The following is a 21,778-nucleotide window of genomic DNA, read 5'->3' on the forward strand; positions in this document are numbered from 1 at the left end:
CCTACCTACCAAGCTTTCTTGTTGAGATAAGATTGAAACTCATGTCTCCTTGCTCCAGGTCTGACCTCGGCTACTATATCCCTTATTCTAACCACTATGCCCCATTGACTCTCATATTAAGTCTAGTTGGCACAGTAGGGTATATTCTAGTTGGCTCAGTAGGGTATATTCTGACCACCAGCATCTCCCCAACATCTCAAGTAGAATCTGCCCCATTTCTACTGCCTGAGGGATGTCATGGCTTGAATCCAGCATACCCATCAAGACCTGCATGTATTTTAGTATTCAGCTATGGCTCCCCCCAGTATCTCATTTAGAGCATCATTGTTCTGAACTCCCTTATCTTCTAGCTCTGAAGTGCACTGGGTCATTCCTAATCCCATGTCACGTGAAGACTGGGGAAGTATGACACAACCATTTCTTCTGAAAACTCCAGCTCAATGTTGTGTACCCGGGGGACCAGAAAAGCGTCTGATGTGCCAAGCACCATTGAGAATGTCTCCATTTCTGGAGTGTATGAGAAGAGGCTTTAATTGGGAACTGATTCACCTCGAATTTTTGCCGGATCAGCTGCTAAATTGTGGCTCATGGCTACGTTCTAATCACTTGCAGGGAGCCATTTCAAGAGTAAGTCTCAATGAACCTTTTTGTCATTCAAACCAGGAAGGAGATGGCCTCCCAGTTTGAAGCCCACTCGTCTAGCCTCCTGAAACTCATCTGCTCCAATTAAGGCCTCGTTGAAGTCCCCCAAGCTGTCTTTATTGGTTTCGAATGCAGAGTGGCAGGTGAGAAGTCCACAAGCTTGACTCTTTGTCAGGAGTATTAAAAAAAACCCAACAGAGAGGGCCTGCTGTGACCTCCATTTAAGCAGGCTCACTTATGGTTGCAAAAGCATCCGTTTCCTGGACAAATTAGCTTGGGAACCCCAGCTGTTTAAAGACTGAGTTCTTGCTGGGACAACAAGGCCCTCCTGGGTAGGCAAACATTTCCTTAATCTTGGCATCTGTGATGCACAAATGCTGACATTTAAGTTAAAGGCTAGGGAAACGCCACTTTCTCTCTTGCCTATTGTTTCAGCTATGGGATGTCACCCCGCCTCAACATTTATTTTTATTTATTTTAATTTTAGGTAATTTATAGTTTGCCCCTTCCCAAGGATAGGCTCAGGGCAGATAACAACATTCTAAAAATGGTGTAAAATGGCAATTAAAACCAGACAGATCACAACAGATTATAAATTATAAAATTATAAAATGGCGGCTCAGTTGGGCACATATTATATGAACCAGGATAGTGAATAAAATACATTTATGTCATAGCACAGATGGATCACCACATAGGGCCAGTCAATAGAGTAGGACGCCTACTGCCTCAACCATAGGCCTGGCGAAATAGCTCCATCTTACAGGCCCTATGAAAGGATAACAATTTGGTGAGGGCCCAGATCTCAACAGGGAGCTGATTCCACCAGGCTGGGGCCAAGGCTGAAAAGGCCCTGGCCCTGGTAGAGGCAAGACGAATGTCCTTCGGGCTAGTTACGGTCAGTAGATGTTATGTGCTGGATTGTAGTGATCTCTGGGGCACATCTGGACCATGCACCTAATCCCTGTGCAGAGCCTCGAATTTATTTATTTATTTATTTATTTATTTATTTATTTATTTATTTTTCGTATTCATATCCCGCCCTCCCTGCTGGAGCAGGCTCAGAGCTGCTAACAACACTAAATATCAACAAGGCAATAAAACCATAGAACAGTAAAAACAATTACAATAATATCAGTTAAAATTAAACAATTTACAATTTAAAATTATTAATACAATTGTAAAACAGTTTTGGTGCTAAGTTCCATGCCATGATGTTGAGCAGCTATGTACTTCGGCCATTCAAAATAATGTTGTTTTGCAGGCCTTGCGGAATTGGGCAAGATCCCACAAGGCTCTAATCTCATCTGGGAGTTGGTTCCACCAGTGGGGGGCCACAATAAAGAAGGCTCATACTCTGGTAGCCTTCAATCTTGTCTCCCTCGGCCCGGGAATTTCTAATAAATTTTGTGATCCAGATCTAAGTTCCCTCTGGGGAATATATGGGGAGAGACGGTCCCTAAGGTAGACAGGTCCTCGGGGCTTTAAAGGTAATAACCAGCACCTTGTAGCGAATCCGGAACACTATTGGCAGCCAGTGCAGTCTCCGCAGCCCCGGCTGTACATTGTCCCTGATAGAGAGACCCAATAGCAGCCTGGCCGTAGCATTCTGCACCAGCTGCAGCTTCCAGATTCGGGACATGGTTAGCTCCATATAGAGGGCATTGCAGTAGTCTAGTCTCGAGGTGACCTTTGCATGAATCACTGTTGCTAAGTCGCTGTGCTCTAGGAAGCTGTCGAGCCCGCCTAAGATGGAAAAAGGCGGATCTCGCAGTGGCTGCTATCTGGGCCTCCATAGCTAATGTGGGCTCCAGTAGTACCCCCAAGCTCTTGACTTTAGGCGCTGATATCAGTGGCGCCCCATCAAAGGCCAGTAGAGGGATTTTCCTTCCCAGGCCACTGCGACTCAGACAAAGGACTTCTGTCTTCATTGGATTCAGCTCCAGGTGACTCAGCCTGAGCCACTCCACCATGGCTTATAGCACCGAGGCCAATTTTTCTGGGGAAGAGGCAGGCCAGCCATCCATCAGCAGATAAAGCTGGGTGACTTATTCGTACTGATGGCAACCCAGCCCAAATCTCCTGACAATCTGGGCAAGGGGGCGCATATAGATATTGAACAGCATTGGGGAAAACACCACCCCCTGAGGCACCCCGCAATTAAGCGGATGCCTTTGGGACGATCGTCCCCCGATTGCCACCCTTTGTCCCCGATCACAGAGAAAGGAGAAAAGCCATTGTAAGGCCAACCCCTGAATCCCTGCATTGTCGAGGCGGTGAACCAGCAACTGATGGTCGACCATGTCGAATGCCGCCGACAGGTCCAAAAGCAACAGTACTGCTGATCTGCCTCGATCCAGTTGTCGCTGGAGATCATCTACTAAGGCGACCAGCACCGTCTCCATCCCATGGCCCAGGCAAAAGCCAGACTGGTGTGGGTCTAGGATGGAAGCGTCCTCCAGAAAACTCTGCAACTGTAGCACTACTGCCCTCTTGATAATTTTACCCAAGAAGGGTAAATTTGAGACCGGCCGATAGTGTGCCAATTCGGCCGGGTCTAATGTTGGTTTTTTCAAGAGGGGATGGACTATTGCCTCTTTGAGAGGTTTTGGGAAAAGCCCATTCGAGAGGGACCTATTTACAATATCCCGTACAGGATATTGGAGCTCCATCCGGCATGCTTTAATCAGCCAGGAAGGGCAAGGGTCCAAATCCATGTTGTTGGGCGTATAGTTGCATGAAGCCCAGAGGCAGGGTACAAAAGCAACAACATTCTTTTACCAACGCTTGACCACCGCAGCAGCTGGTGTTCAGACATACACTGCCTCTGAACCTGGAGGCTCTCACTGGCAAACAGTGGATGATAGGCCTATTTAGAAATTTAGAAAATGTATATGACAAGTGGAGGATTCATCAGGACTCATGGGAGGGAACAGAAAAAGTCTGATTATCCCACATTTATCCCTCTTGGGGTCCCCCCCCCATTTCCTCTAGGCAGCTTCTCTTTTCTACAAAATGTCCCATGGAGAGGGGACATACTCTTATAGTTCCACAAAGCTCTTCTAGGACATGCAACATGTGAGCCACCCATTTAAAAAGAAATCAGACGCAGTGCAAGGGTAAAGAGAGTTTTGAGAGCCAGTTTGGTGTAGTGGTTATGTGCGCGGACTCTTATCTGGTAGAATCAGGTTTGATTCCCCACTCCTCCACTTGCAGCTGCTGGAACGACCTTGGGTCAGCCATAGCTCTCGCAGAGCTGTCCTTGAAAGGGCAGCTGCTGTGAGAGTCCTCTCAGCCTCACCCACCTCACAGGGTGTCTGTTGTGGGGGGAGAAGATATAGGAGATTGTAAACCGCTTTGAGTCTCTGATTCAGAGAGAAGGGCAGAGTATAAAACTGCAGTCTTCTTTTTCTTCTTTTTCTTTTTCTTCTTCTTCTCCTCCAATTTCTGGGTGGGGTAGTGGCAGCAACATGATGCAATGGCTTGACCTCCCAGCTCCAAGATGACGTGACGATTCGTAGTGATGATCCCCTGGAAACCGCAAGAGGGTGTCAGGAATCTGCCCAATGAGAATTAAAGAACAGGCATAAAATATCTTCCATGTGTTGGATTTCTACCCTAGCAGTGAGCCGCGTTTTCCCTGCAGTGAGAACTGAGCAGACCATTTCAAAAATTCACTGTGGCTTTTTTTTCCAGAGGCTGTTTTATGCTTTCCTTCCTTATGTGCCATGGAGGTTTTACTTCTGCCAAAAGGAATGTTTAAGCTCGCTTTTCCCATAACACCCCCCCCGCCCCTATCCTCCCTCCTCACTTCTCAGCTAATCCCCCTGGCACTCAAGTGTCTCAGCCTCATTGTGTGATATTTATACGTTCCATTTCCAGCAGCATATGGTCGCGTTCACCCTTCTTGAAGGGGTAGCTTCAGTTTGGCAGTCTTTTCCTGTGTTCTTCCTCCTTATACTGAACTCTCTCACAAACCCTTTCCTCTTTTCTTTCTCTCTCAAGCTTATCTTGAACTGGAAACATTTTATATGAAACTAGAACAAGGAACATTATATGTGAAAATGAACAGCTGAGGGAGAAAAGAGGGGCTGGGGGAATAACAGTGTGGACACGACAACATCACTTTGAGTCACTGTGGATACAGCCAAGGATGAATTTAAACAAATCATCAGTGCTCGTAGAGGAAAAAGTTAGGAAAGCTAAAGCTCAGTATGAGCTTAGGCTGGCCAAAGATGCTAAGAACAACAAAAAAGGGTTCTTTTCTTATGTTCAGAGTAAGAAAAAGAGCAAGGACATGGTGGGCCCATTGCGAGGGCAAGGAAGTGAAATTGTAACGGGTAATGAAGAGAGGGCAGAACTGCTCAATTCCTACTTTTCCTCAGTCTTCTCTTCTGAGGTAAATGGTGCTCAACATGGCAAAAACAGAACATATAAGGAGGGTATGAAGTTCCAACCTAGGATCAGCATAGGCGTAGTACATAAACACCTAGTTTCTTTAAATGAAACTAAGTCCTCAGGGCCAGATGAATTGCATCCAAGGGTTCTAAAAGAGCTTGTGGACGTAATTTCTGAGCCTCTGGCTATTATTGTTGAGAATTCTTGGAGAACAGGAGAGGTGCTGGAAGATTGGAGACAGCTGAATGTTGTCCCCGTCTTCAAGAAGGGGAAAAAAGATGATCTGGGTAACTATCGACCCGTCAGCTTGATGTCTATACCTGGAAAAGTTTTAGAACAAATCACCAAACAGTCGGTCCTGGAACATTTAGAAAGAATGGATGTGATTACTAAGAGCCAGCATGATTTTCTCAAGAACAAGTCATGTCAGACTAACCTGATCTCTTCTTTTGAGAAAGTGACTACCTTGCTGGATCAGGGGAATGCTGTAGATATTGTTTATCTTGATTTTAGTAAGGCTTTTGATAAGGTTCCCCATACTATCCTTGTTGACAAATTAGTAAAATGTGGTTTGGATTCTGTTACTGTTAGGTGGATCTGTAACTGGTTGACAGATCACACCCAAAGAGTGCTTGTGAATGGTTCCTCATCCTCTTGGAGAGGAGTGACAAGTGGAGTGCCTCAAGGATCTGTCCTGGGACCTGTTTTGTTCAACGTCTTTATCAATGATTTGGATGAAGGAATAGAGGAAATGCTTATTAAATTTGCAGATGATACTAAATTGGGAGGGGTTGCAAACACAGAGGAAGACAGAAACAGGATACAGGATGAACTTGACAGGCTGGAAAACTGGGCTAAAATCAATAAAATGAATTTTAACGGGGATAAATGTAAAGTTCTACATTTAGGTAGGAAAAATCCAATGCATGGTTATAGGTTGGGAGAGACTTGTCTTAGCAGTAGTATGTGCGAAAAGGATCTAGGGGTCTTAGTGGATCATATGCTGAACACGAGTTAACAGTGTGATGCGGTGGCTAAAAAGGCAAATGCAATTTTGGGCTGTATCAACAGAAGTATAGTGTCCAAATCACGTGATGTGATGGTATCGCTTTACTCTGCACTGGTAAGACTTCACCTGGAGTATTGTGTTCAGTTTTGGGCACCACATTTTAAGAAGGAATTAGACAAGCTGGAATGAGTCCAGAGGAAGGTGACAAAGATGGTGAGGGGTCTGGAGACCAAGTCCTATGAGGAAAGGTTGAAGGAGCTGGGGTTGTTTAGCCTGGAGAGGAGACGGCTGAGAGGTGATATGATCACCATCTTCAAGTACTTGAAGAGCTGTCATATAGAGGATGGTGTGGAATTATTTTCTGTGGCCCTGGAAGGTAGGACCAGAACCAATGGGTTGAAATTAAATCAAAAGAGTTTCCGACTCAACATCAGGAAGAACTTCCTGACTGTTAGAGCGATTCCTCAGTGGAACAGGCTTCCTCGGGAGGTGGTGGGCTCTCCTTCCTTGGATGTTTTTAAACAGAGGCTAGATGGCCATCTGACAGCAATGAAGATCCTGTGAATTTAGGGGGGAGGTGTTTGTGAGTTTCCTGCATTGTGCAGGGGGGTTGGACTAGATGACCCTAGAGGTCCCTTCCAACTCTATGATTCTATGACACTCTAGAGAATTCCCCCAACTTCTGCTGGCTTTACCATAGAGATTTAGGGGCATTCCTACAGTGTTCTGCAGAGGTGGAATTCTAGCAGGAGCTCCTTTGCATATTAGTCCACATACCCCTGATGTAGCCAGTCCTCCAAGAGCTTCCAAGGCTCTTTTTTGTAAGCTCTTGGAGAATTGGCTACATCAGGGGTGTGTGGATTAATATGCAAAACAGCTCCTGCTAGATTTCCACCCTTGGTGTTGTGTGACATCACAATGTGACTTCTGGTTCTCCCTGGGAGTGACTTCGCCACCTTTCATTAGACTCCCCCTTGCATACACTGCCCCCAAATCCTCTCAGGACTTTCAGGTTTAACCCCGGTAACCTTGATTTTAATACAGACACCTGAGGAGGACCTCAACAAATGGTGTCTTACATGTCTCGAGACTTGGGGATGGAGCCAGGCACAGGCCAGTAGCATTTTGTTGTTGTTGTCACACAGTCGAGTCCAACTCTTTGTGACAAAGTCACACCAGTCCCTCCTATCTTCCACCATCCTCCAAAATCTGCTCAAATTCGTGTTTGTTACATCAGTAACACTGTCCAGCCATCTCCTCTTTTGCTGTTCCCTTCTTCTTTTGCCTTCTGTCTTTCCCACCATCGAGATCTTCTCCAGGGAGTGCTCCCTTCTCATTTGGTGGCCAAAGTATTTGAGCTTTAGCTTCAGCATCTGACCTTCCAGGGAACAGTCTGGGTTGATTTCCCTTAGGACTGACTGATTTGATCTTCTTGCAGTCCAAGGGACTCTCAAGATTCTTCTCCATCACCACAGCTCAAAAGCATCTATTCTTCTGCGCTCGGCCTTCCTTATGGTCCAGCTCTCACAGCCATACATTACTTACTGGGAATACCATCACTTTGACTATACAGACATTTGTTGGCAGGGTGATGTCTCTACTTTTTATTATACTGCCCAGGTTCACCATAGCTGTCCTCCCAAGGAGCAAGCATCTTTTAATTTCATGGCTACAGTCACCATCTGCAGTGATCTTGGATCCCAGAAATGTGAAGTCTGTCACAATTTCCATGTCTTCCCCTTCTATTTGCCAAGGTGTGATGGGGCCGGATGCCGTGATCTTAGTTTTTTTGATGTTGAGTTTCAAGCCTACTTTTGTGCTCTCTTCTTTCACCCTCCACAAGAGGGCACAGGCAGAGCCAAAAATCTATACAGCAAGATACAGCTCTCGTTTGCTCATCCGTTTGGGGGTGCTGGGTGTGATCCACTGCTCAGAAGGGGAGCATATGCTTTGCGAAGGGTGATGCCTATAAGACCTTGGGGCATTACCCATGTGGGCGATGCAAGGTTTGCAAAATGATGCTAACTATCAAAGAGTTTACTAACCCTGCCACCGAGGAGGTTATAAGACTTAAACCTCTGACCAACTGAATCTAAATAATTGGGGCACGCTGCAGTTTGTGGATGTGGTCTGTGGTATGTACAGATGACACTGAGAGCTCTAAAAGTTAGGGTCCTAGAACATAAGATGAAAGAAAGTGGTTTCAGAACTTCCTGTGTTTACACACAGCTTTATATGGCCAAGGACCTGCCTACCTTAGGGACTGTCTCTCTCCATATGTTCCCCAGAGGGCACTGAGATCTAGTTCACAAAATCTACTGAAAATCCCTGGGCCAAAGGAGGACAAATTGAAAGTAACAAGGGAGCGGGCCTTCTTGATAACAGCACCCCATTGGTGGAACCAGCTGCCAGAGGAGGTGCGGGCCCTGCGGGACCTTAATCAGTTCCGTAGGGCTTGCAAAACTGTCCTTTTCCAGCTGGCATATTAAGATGGAGCCATCGCATCAATAGGCTATGTTTACATGTATATTAAGAACGTAGCACCACTAATTTATACAGTAATTAATTTATACTGTAATTTAAATTTTAAATTTTAATCTAATCGCTGTTTTTAGGAAATGTATTTTAATGGTTATGTTGTATTTATTGTTATATCATGGTGTGACCCACCATGTCCTGTAAGCTCCCCTGAGCCTGCTTCGGCGGGGAGGGCGGGGTATAAATAAAAATTTATTATTATTATTACTTCAGGGAGACAGGACATCTTATTGAAGATCTGAGGTTCTTTTGTATAATATAAATATTGTCCAAAACCATTCATGAAGGAAGATATTGACAAAGTCTTTTTACAACAAGAAACCTACTGGATATACAAGCTCCAGACAGCATCGCCCAAAGGGTTAAATGCTAGCGCGGAATAGTCATCATTTCTTTAGGAAGATGTCAGTTCCCTTTAAAAAGATGTCAGTTCTTTTGCATGGTGATAGTAGGATTTCATAGCTTTGGATTGGGTCACTTTGAAGTTGGATGCAGATATGAAGGAACCATCTTATAAAGATGATATTGCTTTAAGTCAGACATTGGTGGGATCTATTTATTGGGTTGGCACAGCATTTGGTGTAAGAGCCACATGCAGATACTCTGAAGAGTGTGCATTGATCCATGTAAAAGTGATGTATTCTGTGGGTGAGTTTGTCATTTCATGGCATGGATATGATATGCACAGTGTTTGATTAGGATGCATGGTTTTATCATAATTTATTCTTACGTTACAATAGCTCCGTTAGGAATGATTATGAATCTATGAGGGACTGAGCAGATGAAGGACACTGAAACCATCTTGAAGTTCCGGAAAGGACGAATTCTCTTTCTCTCTTTTTTGGACTTTGGTTGAATCTCCTTAAAGTGCATGGCTCCAGGACATTTACCAACTATTATTGTGGACTTTGGGCCATTTATATTGAAGTTGGATGCCTTTTTAAAAAGAAGCTTCATAGCACATGGATTTAAAGAGGCGTTGTTTACACAGAGTCCTGGATTTTGTGATTTGTGATTTTTGTAGTATTATGCTGGAAGCGATAAGATGAATTTACACCGTTGATATTAAGAGATTGTATTGCCTTACATTGTACATATAAATTGTATATTTTGCATTGTCTTTTGGTGAATTTCGTTTCCGTTACTATTTACACCAAAACAGAGTTCACTACTATTTTCTCCAGGGGAGCTGATCTCTGCCAGCTGGAGATCAGTTGTAAAAGAAGGAGATCTCCAGGCTCCACCTGGAGGCTGGCAAACCTAGAAGGGAGGGTCGCAGTTTCAGTTCCAGGCATCTTATGCTAATGGATCACTGCCAGCTAGAGTAGATAATACAAACTCTCCCATACATCTCTCATTTGAGCTTTGGCTTGGTACAAGCTGGCCTCTAGGGAGCACTTTCTCTTATACCTTTCAGCAGTAGACCACATTAAGCTGCCTCATCCTGAATCAAAACTTTGGTCTATCATACCATACCAAACCTTTAATGGCATAATAGATTAAAACAAAAATACACAGAATATAAAAATTTAAACATTGGAGATAAAATCAAAACGAAACCGAGCTCACAGGTGCATTCAAACATGGTCAGAATTAAATTGAAGGATGTCAGCCAGAAATTTTGCCACAGCCTCACTAACCACCCCCTCAGTATCACTCAATAAATAATAACAGGGGGGCAGAATAGACAAATCTGGGGGAAAAGAAAGCTGGCCAAATAAATCTTTACGGAGGTTATGGTAAAAAGAACAATCAAGCAATATATGCTGGATTGAGTCAGGAGTATTCGCTCCACAGGTGCAAAGTCTGTCGGCTAAAGGGACTCGCTGATATCTCCCTCGTAAAACTTTGGAGGGAAACGCATTTAGTCTAGCCAACATAAATGCCCTGCGATGACTTGGAATGGTTAAGTCTGATAGATAATTGGGCATTTTGCCACAGAAAGCATAGAGACCTAAGGAAGACCTAACTTTGGTCTATCATAAGAACATAAGAGAAGCCATGTTGGATCAGGCCATCGGCCCATCCAGTCCAACACTCTGTGTCACACAGTGGCAAAATTTTTTATACATACACACTATCACTATCTGCCCTGGACCCAGCCTGGTCAAACATGCTCCTATTAGAGGTTTGGGTCCTGCCAGATTTGCTACCTTTTCACAGGGCCTGCAAGACCGTTCTGCCGGGCAGCGGGCATCCCAAATAAGTTCATTGGCTTCCCTGGCTGAAGTGTTTTCTCTTTGACGGCTCATTTGAAATATGACATCATTGATTTATGAGCCAGGTGGACACTGCACTAATTGGAATCATTTCCATCTCCTGCTCTGAAATGAGAAGTTTTGTTTTACTGCATTGATTTTATTGGTCTTAATGTAACAATTTTCCCTGTTTGTGTTGTAATCCGCCCTGAGCACATTCGAGGGGTAGGGCGGAATATAAATTGACTAAATAAATAAATATTGTCTACCCAGACCGGTAGTAGTTCCCTAGGGTCTCTAAGGCTGAGGATTTTCAAATCCCTGACTACCTGATTCTTCCAACTGGAGGTGTTGGGGACTGAGCCATGGCCCCTCTTTGATATGTGCAAAATTTTAGTATGTCACCATGAGCTACCTGGAGAAAGGTTGGGGTTTTTAAAGAAATGCATAAAATATGTTCAGAGGAGCTCTTATCAAGCTTATTATTTCCTTCATTTACAACCCACTTTTCTTACAATGGGGTCCCAGAGCGGCTTACAATATCCTCCCATTCTCCACGTGATCCTTAATCCTATGAAGCAGGTTGGGCTGCAAGTGTGTGACCGGCCCAAGATCCCCCCACATGCTTCCATGGCAGAGTTGGGATTCAAACCTGGGTCACCCAGATCTGATGCTCTAATCTCCACACCATGCTGACTCTCTTTAGGTAATAATTATAATTTTCACATGGCATCGCTTGCCAAATAGCCAGGAGATCCTAAGATTGTCTGGCAACCAGAAGTTCTAGCTCTTTTAGCTTTATGCACCGCTAGGTGGTGAGCTAGACTTGTTTTCAAGGCAAGAGGTGGTTTGCCATTACCTGCTTCTGCCCAGCAACCCTGGTATTCCTTGAAGGTCGCCCTTCCAAATATTAGCCAAGGCTGATGCTGCTTAGCTTCTGAGATCTGACAAGATTGGGCTAGCTTGGGCTATCCAGCTCAGGACTCTCTTTAGGTGACTGATGATTAAGGAAACAATTCTGTGAAGCGGGAGCTGAGATTTCAGCCAAGGTGGAAAACCCTGCAGGACTCTGAAGCCCGATTGCTGTGTCTCTTTGCTTCACATGAAGAGAGAACAGTCAGGACTGCTAGGAACACAAAAAACCGCAGAGCAAATCACATCATTTTGCTAATGAATGACATGTCTGAAAAATTACCCGAGTGCTGCTATCACCTCCTCGGGGACCAAGAGGCCCAGCCGCCCAACAGCGAAGGGCGAGCAATCCTTTGGTACCCTGCCCCTAACCCCATCCAAGCTCTAATTGCCTGCTAGAGCAAACTTAATGGGGAACGCATGTTCCGATGGCAGGGATTCATCGAGGCAAACAGCTTGCACCGTCGTGCTCGGAAGATGAATCACGGCGCCGGCACTGGCGCGTCTCTCACAAGCTGTCCCCTCGTATACCGAGCCCTGGCCAGAGCCAAGAGGGAGTATAGAGGAGGCAGATGGCAGCTTGGCATCATGATGAAAGCCCCCCATATCTGTTTTAATGAATTGCCCACCCAGCAGATTAAATATTGCAATAGGCAGTCCCATTTTGCACCATCGGTAATCCTGGCCTTATCTGCTGCCGTGCGAGAAGCTGCGCCTTTCCCTCTAGCAGTCGGCGTGTTTGTTTGGGCAGAATTATAGCATGGAGAGGGAAGGCGTCTTTTAGGTATCTTTAGATGGGATCTGAAGCCTCTGGGAAGGAATCTGTTGGTTCAAGTCCTCAGGAGGACCACACAGGCCAGCCAGACCAGTTCCTTGCAATGACAGGATGCCTTGGATAATATAGTGGGTTCAATGCAAGGAAGAGGCGAGGTGGTTGTAATCATCAGCTCTTAATTAGGTACAGCACTGTATAGGGCTGCACTCCAAGACTAACTGGGCCCACAGGGCCAGCTATATACAACTCAGGGTTCCCACACAAGCACACTATTGGGTCATTCAAACCAGCAGGGGGCCCCTGATTGGTGCACGGCAGCAGGGATTTGGATCGTGCTGCCCATTGTTCCCGAGTCCCCAAGCTCAGTCCTTTTGGCTCCAATGAGTCTTGCAGGAACACCCATATAAGTCTTCTCTCAGTTCTGCATACACAACACCCTGGTCCAGGGGTGGTCAAACTTGCTTAATATAAGAGCCGCATAGAATAAACATCAGATGCTTGAGAGCCACAAGACATGAAGGGAGGGAGGGAGGGAAGGAGGAAGGAAAATAGATGGGGAGGGAGAGGCGGAAAGAAAGCAACTTTAAATACATTCTCCAAGCTGCTGGCTGGCTTGGCTTGGAGAAGTGATTTAAGGAGAAAAATCTTACCCAAGCTGGCCAATGGGGTGGGGGGAGCTTCAAGAGCCACACAGTATAAAGAGCTACATGTGGCTCTCGAGCTGCAGTTTGTCCATCCCTGTCTTAGTCTTTGCTAGCATGATGCACACCATTTGCGTGTTGCACAGAGGTAATGCACATCAGAGGCACATGTTCCGCATTCAGGTATTTGCTAAACAATCACTGAGCCGTAAGGACAGCTGAAGGTATCGTTGTAGGATGGCATGGCACGGCATGGTAGGGTGGGATGGGATTAGGAACCTGCTGGTATCTAGACTGTGTTAGATTGGGACAAAGGATGTTGCCTCTAGCCTGGGGGATTCCAATACCATTTCCAAGACTATCACCATCAGTTCAGGGAAAGACCCATGCTGCAAATGGGGAAGAACATCAGCTGTCCATAGCCGAGAATTCTCTGTTGTGGTGTCCTTGTGGCATGTCCTACCCAATAAGCTTCAGGAAGGCTTCCATACTTCTATAGTTTCCCAGAATGTGCAACATTATGCAAGTGTAATAGGAATGTCTGGGGAAGGCAATGGCAAGCCACCTTTCAAAAGTCTGCCAAGAAAACTTCATGATATGATGTCACCCCCAAGGGTTGGTAATGACTCGGTGCTTGCACAGGGACTACCTTTACCTTTTTAATAGGAATGTAATAACATTTTACACAGATGTAATAGGAATGCAACAAACGCAGAATTATGCAAGGGGTCACTTTTTAAATTAGGAAGATGGTTGTGGTTTTAGCTACTGGCAAACATTTTGGGCAGTTTGCTTTTCTGTCCCATCCCTGTATTTCATTTTTTCAAATTGATTATATTGCGCTATTTTTATTTCAAAGAAACGGTTTTTATCAAGTACTTTTTTAAAAAAGTATCATAAACTTTCGGTCCATAATCTAGTCCATGCATAAGGATTCGTCCTGTCTTTTGCAGTGGAGAAGGTGACTGTTCAGAACAGATGCCCTGGGTTGAAGCTGAAGGCAAGAAGATTTAGGTTGGATAACAGGAACCGAGTTCTGCTTCTTTAATCCATCATACTCAGGCAATGGAATAATTTGTTCAGCACTGGTTCAGGAGCCTATCTCTTGGAAGTTATTAGAAGTGCTCATTTAACACTGGTGTAAAACTGCCCCTAAGCCAGAGCTTTTGGAACATCAAGAGCTAGAATGTCCATCTACCACCCCCATCTCTTTCTGTTTCCATCAATGGACATTCAGATGTGCCCAGAGAAAATGCAACTGGGGCACGGAGGCAACAGTCCTTACCGATTTTCCCTTTGCCTCCAAAACAGGTATTCAAAGATACACTGCTTCTGAAAATGGAGGTTCCATTCCTAATTACGATTAACCGCACAAATAGATGCAGTTGAACAAAGCAGGAGTCAAGCCACACCTTTAAGACCAACCAAGTTTTATTCAGAACGTGGGGATCCCCTCGTCTGATGAAGTGTGCTTAGAGAGCACACGAAAGCTTACGTTCTGAATAAAACTCGGTTGGTCTTAAAGGTGTCGCTTGACTCCTGCTTTGTTCACCTGCTTCAGACCAACACGGCGGCCCGCTTGGTTCTGTCTACAAATAAATGCAGACCTTGGTTGGAAACAAGCAAGGGTCCATCTAGACCAGGAGTCTAATAGCAGCCTACCGGATTTGCTCAGAAAGTTTGCTCCTGTGTAGCATTGGCAACTTGCAGGTAGGGTGGGGTCTAGAGATTTTAAAGGATTAGAATTGCTCTCTTGACTCCAAAGATCAATTCCCTTGGAGAAAAGGGTTGCTTTGGCATCGAAGCCAGCTAAGGTCCTTCCAGTTTCCAAACCTTTCCCTCTCAAGGGTTCACCCCCAAATCTCTAGGAATTTTCCAACCCAGAGCTGGCAACCCAACTTGTGTGGCCTGAAGGCAGCAGCTCTCCTGAACCGTTTCTTTTATTCCATTGATACCCCACCCTCCCGGCAAGCAGGCTCAGGGCAGGTTTCATCATAACAATCACACTGACTAATTAAATCAATTGACTAATTAAAATACCTTTATAACTAACTGGCATCTCAACAGATGTCTGACCAGTTGGGCCCTGGTGGTCACTTGGATCTGAGGTCACTGGAGGGGAGACCAGATATAAAAGGGGTGCCCACCGCCTCAATGAAAGGTCTTGTGGAGCTATAGTAGGTCCCACGGTGCCCTGATCTCTAATGGAAGCTCATTCTACTAGGTAGGGGCCAGGGCTGAAAAGGCTTGGAGCTCTCCCAGAATTACAACTGATTTCCAAACTACAGAGATCAGTTCTCCTGGAGGAGATGGCAGATTTGGGAGGTGGGGCTGTATGGCTTGGGGCTCTTTAGCTTGGAGAAACGTCGACTGCGGGGTGACATGAGAGAGGTTTACAAGATTATGCATGGGATGGAGAAAGTAGAGAAAGAAGTACTTTTCTCCCTTTCTCACAATACAAGAACTCGTGGGCATTCAATGAAATTGCTGAGCAGTCAGGTTAAAATGGATAAAAGGAAGTACTGCTTCACCCAAAGGGTGATTAACATGTGGAATTCACTGCCACAGGAGGTGGTGGCGGCTACAAGCATAGCCAGCTTCAAGATGGGATTGGATAAAAATATGGAGCAGAGGTCCATCAGTGGCTATTAGCCACAGTGTTCTTATGGCATTGTACCCTATCAAGGTCCTCCTCTAGTCAAAACCTGCCCTCCGCACCCGGCTCCACCTTCAAATCTCCAGGAAATGTCAACCCTCCAACACATAATTGGAGGGTTGCCAGAGAAAAATGCCCTGCCCCTTTAGTAGATGCTTGATGGGATCTTATTCACTGGGAGATGTTATTGACTTCCATGCCATGAAAGGCTTCAGCTGCCTGTTTCCATACATTAAACTCTCTTAAAGGGACAGATCATTTTTCACCAGGCCTGTCGGCAACTCTGCACTACCTTGGCGAATGAGACCACTTTGTAGGGAGCTGGAAAGCTTGACCTTTGCAGGGTCCTGACACTGAATGAAGCCCCAACACCCCCCTCCACTGCATTGGAGGGGCCTGCAAGCTCCAACTCCAAGAATTTTAGCTGCTAGAGAGCCAGTTTGGTGTAGTAGTTTAAAAGCAGCAGATTCTAATCTGGGTGAACCAGGTTTGATTCCCCCACTCCTCCTCCACCTGCAATGAGGTGGGTGACCTTGAGTCAGTTAAGGTTCTCACAGAGTTGTTCTCTCAAGAACAGTTCTCTCAGAGCTCTCTCAGCCCCACCAACAGGATGTGGGGAAGGGAAGGGAAGGAGATTGTAAACTGCTCTGGGACGCCAAGTGGAGGGTAGGATATAAATCCAGTTGTCATCGTCCTCATCGTCATCTCCTCCTCCTCCTGTAGTGGCAGCTAAAGCAACCCAGGTTCAATTCCCCATTTGTGTCAAGGAGGCTTACTTGGTGACATTGGACCGGTCTCATACTCTCAGCCGGACCTACCTCACAAGGTTGTTGTGAGGAAACAACAGAGGAGAGGAGAACAACGTAAGTCACATCAGGTCCCCACTGGGGAGAAAGGCAAGGTATAAAGGAGGTTAACCCCCCCAACACCCCCCCCCCCAATAAAAGAGCTGTTTCATGGTTTGTGTACAGGTGCATGACTCAAGTGATTGATCTGTTCCATACTATAAAATATAGCCAGTCAACAAAGTATGTTTACTGGCTCTATTTGGCAGTGTAAAGTATATCAGTAGTTTAAAACACATCATGTTGCACAGTCAGAGTGGAATCATTAACAGAGTTCAACCTTCCTAAGTCCATGGACATCAATGTTGCTTAGATTTGCACTGCCGGTTACACTGAGTTCAATTTTTGGATAGGCGGGCCCCTTGCAGACTACGAGGCATGAGTCACCGAATGTGCCCCCTTCCTCAAAACTCCCTGAAAAGGGGCTTTAAAGCCCAAGCTGTTCTCTGCCTGTGGGTCTTTGAACCCAGATCACTGCAGTCTTCAATCAGCTCCCCTTCTTAGGAGTTTTAGCTAACCTGATGCACAATGAGACCTCCCATTAATGTGGCTTCCAAGCTTGGCAATGCCCAGGGCTTTATTATTTTTTTTGTAGCAGGAACTCCTTTGCATATTAGGCCACACCCCCCTGATGTAGCCAATCCTCCAAAAACTTACAGGGCTTTTCGTACAGGGCCTACTGTAAGCTCCAGGAGGATTGGCTACATCAGGGGTGTGTGGCCTAATATGCAAAGGGTTCCTGCTAAAAAAAAGAAAGAAAAAAGCCCTGCCGATGCCTCTATGGTGACTTGCCACACAGAGGCTATCTTCATTTAGCTGCCCTGGGGTTCTGAACTTGGTCTGTAATATCCCATCGCTAAAACCCAATTTATGTGTGCATCATTTGCATTATTGAACATCTGTTATCCCTGCTAACTGCTTGCTTGCCATATTGCCTGGATAATAATATCTAATCCATATTAATTATAAATACACAAATTGTCTCCAAAATAAGGCACGGATTGTGAGCCGCACGAACCAAGAAGTGCCAGGAAATGTTAAAATTAAGCCCGACACTTAAGCTTCCTGCTGGCGTGTCATGAATTTAAAAAAAAAGGAAAGGAAAGAAGAAGGGGTGGGAAAAGAGCCCAATCACACCAGCTAAGGAGGGCAAAGGACTGCAAATAGCCTGCAGCCACTGCCATAACCCCTCGGGCTACAGTTTCATTGTATATCTCACATGCTACGCTGGCCAGGATTAACACTAAAGCAGGGGATCCTTTAGGGAGTGCGGCTGGATTTCAGTGCCTATTTAGGAGGCAGGTTTTATCCTGATATGCTAATACTGTTACAAAACACCAGGGGGCACTATCGTGCAAGAGGTATAATAATAACAATTATTTGCATAGCTGGCTTCAGCCCAAAGGGGGATAGAATTAAGCTGGGAAAACCTAAACATACCCAGCTAAAAAAGAACAGAGTGAAAGACTTACTGTCAAATGCTCAAATGAGTAGCGTCATTTAAGTTTATATTTAACTAGTTTGGAATGTGAATTCCCCCTCCCCCCCTCTCCCACTCTTAATGTTCAATTGTGTCAAATACAGTTTCACTGGAAGAGAACATAAGATGAATGGATGAGAAATGAGTTCTAATACAGGAAAATTTCAGGATAGATCAGCGTATGAATCTGCAGGAGGAGGAGGAGGAAATTGGTTTTAGACCCTGCCCTTCTCCGAATGGCTTACAATCTCCTTCCTTTTCTCTCCCCACAACAGACACCCTGCGAGGTAGGTGGGGCTGAGAGAGCTCTTGAGAGAACTACTCTTGAGAGAACATATCCGAGAGAAACTTGTGACTGGCCCATGGTCACACCAGCTGCTGCATGTGGAGGAGAGTGGTGAATCAAAACCAGTTCTCCCAGATTTTAAAACAGCAAAACAACAAATTAAAACAGCAAAACAACAATTAAAACCAATAAAAGCAAAGAATACAATTTGGCAGCTCAGTTGGGCACATCATAATATACTGGACATCAGATATAAACTCCGTAGTCCACGCTCCTAACCACCGCACCAAACAAGGCAGACCATTGTCTACTCTGATTTGAACGGTCTCTCCTGGATCTTAGATGTAGAAAGGCATGCCCTGACACCATATCTGCTGGAATACTGAGTTTATATCTGCTGTCCAGTATATTATGATGTGCCCAACTGAGCTGCCAAATTGTATTGCTTGCTTTTATTGGTTTTAATTGTTGTTTTGCTGTTTTAAAATGTTGTTATCCACCCTGAGCCCATCGGGGAAAGGGTGGAATATAAATTATCTAAAATAAAATAAAAACTTACGCTATCTTACCTGGTTCAGCCCTCTTTGTGATTTAGGGATAGCAATGCTGGTCTGTCTTACAGGCCTGGTGTAATGTTTGCAACCCAATAATGTATGCTAAATTCTTTGAACGCTGGAAGTGCTGCGTATACAATCTAAGTATTATTCTTATGCCTCATTCAGAGATGTGAATAGGGTTTGAAAGAAGCTCCAGGGAAAATAGGAATGTTCTGAGACCAGACTCCTGTCAACCCATTGTACATTTTTTTTGTCACTGTATCAGATGAATGTGGAGTAGGGCCCCTGTAATTCCAAGTAGCAAGGTTCAGAGGTCCTTTGACTCCATTCAGAACTAGCTTAGCTAGTAGTAGTAGAAGAAAAGGATATTGGATTTATACCCCACCCTCCACTCCAAATCTCAGAGTGGCTTACCTTCCTCCCCCATAACAGACACTCTGTGAGCAATGTTCCCTCTAAGCTGCAGAGTCTTGTGAGCAAAAATTCTACATTAAAGTTGTGAGCTCCTGCATAAATTATTGTGCTCTGGAGCCATTTTTCCTGAGCTAAGACAAAAACGTGTGAGCTGGAGGTTAAAAATCTGTGAGCTAGCTCATGCTAACTCAGCTTAGAGGGAACACCGCCTGTGAGGTGGGTGGGGCTGAGAGAGCTCTCCCAGAAGCTGCCCTTTCAAGGACATCTCTGTGAGAGCCATGGCTGACCTAAGCCATTCCAGCAGCCGCAAGTGGAGGAGTGGGGAATCAAAAACAGTTCTCCTAGATAAGAGTCCGCCCACTTAACCACTACACCAAACTGGCTCTATTCCCCCTCCATTGCCACCAATTTAAACATTCAGAAGACATTAAATATTTTTTCCCCAATCCCAGTTTCACAATTCAGAAATCCCATTCCATTCCCAGTGATGTCATCAGGAGGCAGGCAGAAGCTGACTGCTTCATTCTACTCTCCCCAGCCCTGAGCCCCTGAAGCTTGCTCTGCCATTGCTGTAGCTGCAGGGCCTCCGTTCCTGCTTGATCCCTGGGATGCTGAAATCACAATGCCCCAGAGGCCATGTCGTTTCCCAGGGTATCTCAGTATTTCAGAACCTTGGATGCTACAGAAACAACATACCGCTGCTCCCTGCAGTTAATATATGCATGGGCGGGGGGGGGGGTCAGTTTTGATTGTCAAGAGTGTGAAAATCACCCCTTTCTCTGTATCATGATTCCAATCCAAATTAAAGGCCTGTGCGTGGCTACTCCCCCCCCCACCCCGCATTAAAGTATACCAGGGGAAATTGGTCATGGATTTTACAGCATCTTGTCTGTTCAGACACTTAGACGTTTGCCCGAGAAATGCCTCCAAAACACCAGCAGGGGGAGACAGCCCCCTGATCTTTGCTCACAGCCAATTTTTGTACACCCCCCCCCCCCACACACACACTCCATTACGTTTCAGTATCAGGTTATTGTCCTGGGTTTGTATGAATTATTAGGTTGTTCTTTCTTTATGGAAAAAAAAACCTCCCGGTTCATAGGTGACCCTCACCTCACAGCTACAGAGAAGATTAGATTAAAAATGCTGCAGGGAGATTTGGGTGAATGGAGAATCCACTTATGGGGAGGAAGGAAACAGATACGGGGACGGTTTAGTGGGAGGCATATTGGCGCACAGCTTCTAGGAAGTTTGGGGCACATCAAGAACTCCATTGGCTTTGAGATGTTCAAACAATGTATCTCGGGAGTAGGTTACTCATGCACACTGTGCAAAGTCAGAGGAGCTCACCCCCAGCTAGGGTTACCAGCCCCCCCGGTAGAGGGTCTCACACCATCAGGCCCTGTCCTCCCAGCTGTCGATCAGCTAGACAGAAGGGGGGGGGCATAGAAGTAGAAAGAATGCCTAGGCCATGTTGCCAGCATCACCCAGGAAGTGATGTCATCACACCAGTGACTTCCAGGCAACACTCTGGTATTTGGATAAAATATATATATATATATGGTAGAAGCTGATTTTACCATAGAGTTTTTGCCCAAGTATCAGAAAGTCACTTAGACCACTTAGATATTGCTGACACATATCTGGAGCTCTGGGGAGGGCTATTTTTTTAGCTAGAGGCACCAAATCTGCAGCATAGCATCCGGTGCCTCTCCCCCAAATACCCTCCAAGTTCCAAAAGGATTGGACTAGGGGGTCCAATTTTATGAGCCTCAAAAGAAGGTTCTCCTATCCATTATTTCCAGTGGAGGCAAGGCATTTAAAAGAAGAAGAAGAAGAAGATATTGGATTTATATCCCACCCTCCACTCCGAAGAGCAGCTCACAATCTCCTTTGTCTTCCTCCCCCACAACAGACACCCTGAGGTGGGTGGGGCTGAGAGGGCTCTCACAGCAGCTGCCCTTTCAAGGATAACCTCTGCCAGAGCTATGGCTGACCCAAGGCCATGCTAGCAGCTGCAAGTGGAGGAGTGGGGAATCAAACCCGGTTCTCCCAGATAAGAGTCCGCATGCTTAACCGCTACACCAACCTGACTCTCCAATACCAACTTTCATGGACCGACTGTCTGGATTTAGTATCAGGCAGCTGTCACAGGTGTTCAGGTGCGAGCTTGCCTGACCAGCCTGTGCAACTCTCCATGGCCTGGTCCATAGGGTGTGCGGTCCCTTTAAATGTGATAGCCACTGTGTGATTCAGCAAGCCTGACAAAGCAAGCTGTGACGCAGAAGGAAGCAAGAGAGAGAAAAAAGGAAGCAGAGGACAGTGAGATGCTTGTGGGCCTGATAGGAGCCCTCCTGGGGCCTGATCCAGCCCTCGAGCCGCACGTTTGACATCCCTGAGCTACACTTCTGCATGAAGGGGTTCCTT

The sequence above is a fragment of the Heteronotia binoei genome, chromosome 12 (assembly GCF_032191835.1).
Source record: "Heteronotia binoei isolate CCM8104 ecotype False Entrance Well chromosome 12, APGP_CSIRO_Hbin_v1, whole genome shotgun sequence".
Lineage (NCBI taxonomy): Eukaryota > Metazoa > Chordata > Lepidosauria > Squamata > Gekkonidae > Heteronotia > Heteronotia binoei.